The sequence below is a fragment of the Notamacropus eugenii genome, chromosome 1 (genome assembly GCF_028372415.1).
Source record: "Notamacropus eugenii isolate mMacEug1 chromosome 1, mMacEug1.pri_v2, whole genome shotgun sequence".
NCBI classification, from domain to species: domain Eukaryota; kingdom Metazoa; phylum Chordata; class Mammalia; order Diprotodontia; family Macropodidae; genus Notamacropus; species Notamacropus eugenii.
The window spans coordinates 199,772,968-199,774,756 of NC_092872.1; positions in this window are offsets into that span (position 1 = coordinate 199,772,968).

Sequence of the window (1,789 nt, forward strand, 5' to 3'; positions counted from 1 at the left end):
AAGTACAGTTGTCCCTGCAGTTTACAAGCCATCTTACTATAAAAAGTGAGATGTTTTTTTTAAAGTTCTGGGGGTCTGGGAAAGAAAAAGACACATTCAAGTAAGAAGATTATGCAAGGGAGTTGTGTACAGAGGCCACGAAAATGGGAAGAAGAGCCAAAGTGAAAAACTTGGAGCCTATTAATAATTTTTCAAAATGTAGTTATGTTGAGAATGGATAAAGTGAGTTGATGGCAAAGTGTAAGTAAAGAGAACTTTAATCAGCCTCTATCTAATATAGCCTTACCTTTCTTTCTCAAGCCAGTCAAAATGTTTTTGCCCCAACCCTACAACCTTTTGTCCACACCTACCAAGACCCTTCTTTGATGTATGTTAATAAAGGGCATCTCCTCCTTCTCTGTGGGTCAGTGGCCTTACTGGGGTGGCCATTCTGACCTTCTTTGTTAATTATACACATCAATGTTAATAAACTGATTTTGCTCAAAGAACATACCTCAATTTACCTTTATAGCAAATCACTAGTCACAATGGTAACTCACTACCAGACCTTTCTAGTCCTGCATCCCGATTGGGGGAAGGACTTGATACCACACCACCCACTTTCCAGTTCCCTACTCCAATGAGGAGGATCAGTAGCATGCAAAGAGAGGTGACCCAGACCCCGGTGCCCTCTGCTACCCAGTTAACCAGGAGGAACCACAGTCCACTCTCCCTGCCTCTCCAGCCACACTAGAGGGACAACAGGCTGGAAGTAACCCTGGCCCATCCTAGCACAAGCAGGAGTAATTAATTAGCCTCTTAACCCATCCTTGGCAACAGTATCACTTGGAGACTGTGAATTTATCAGCCATCCACTACTACCTCTATAGCTATCAAACTCCAACCACTTGCTTCTCTCCCTAACCTTGTTTTAATTGTTGTTGTTTTCCTTTGCTTTTTGAAGAATATCAGTGACAGCATGGAATAACGTCTTGACTTGTAGGTGAATTGGATTTAATTGCTGCAGAGTTGCAGAAAGCCATCAGCTTCACTCTTTCTTCCAGCCATTGCAATCCTATGGTAAGACAAAAGTCAGGACAAGTGGCAATGGCTTAGGATGCAGTGGATAACATTGGCATCTTTGATGTCTGAGCAAGCGCGAAGTGCTCCACATTAACTTCTTTAGCCACCTTCCTGGCCATTGGAACAAATCTTTCTTATTTGCTAATTCACGTGCTTAGGGTAGACATCCCCCTAACTCACTGACAGATTTGACGCCTGTCATTTACCCCCAACCTGGTTTATCCCATGTACCAGGACAGTTTTGTCAGTAGCAATTTTTACATAGTTAATGGTGTCTGAAAGGGGTGTGTGTGTGTGTGTGTGTGTGTGTGTGTGTGTGTGTGTGTGTGTGTGTGTGTGTGTGTGTGTGTGTGTGTCTACCTTTAAAATAAAAAAAAAATATGAAAATGTTTTAGTAACAAAGCATCAAGGACATAGTCAAGATGGTGGAGTATCACTACAACAAACTCCCCACCCCTCCACCTAAAGTCCTCCAAACATACCTAGAAAACGCACCAGAACAAATCTAGATGGAGAAGTAAAAAAAAAAAAAAATCAATTATTTTTCTAGCCCAAGCTGGCACAGGGAGTCAGACCTATGGATCCTGGGGGTAGTGATTTGACCAGAAATGCTATGGAACACCCATAGCACAGGGAAAGGTTTTGCTTCCAGGCAAGATCAGATCACAACCCCAAAGCACCACAGGGTGTGGGAACTTGTCAGCTGGAAGCTTTATGTCCCACTATC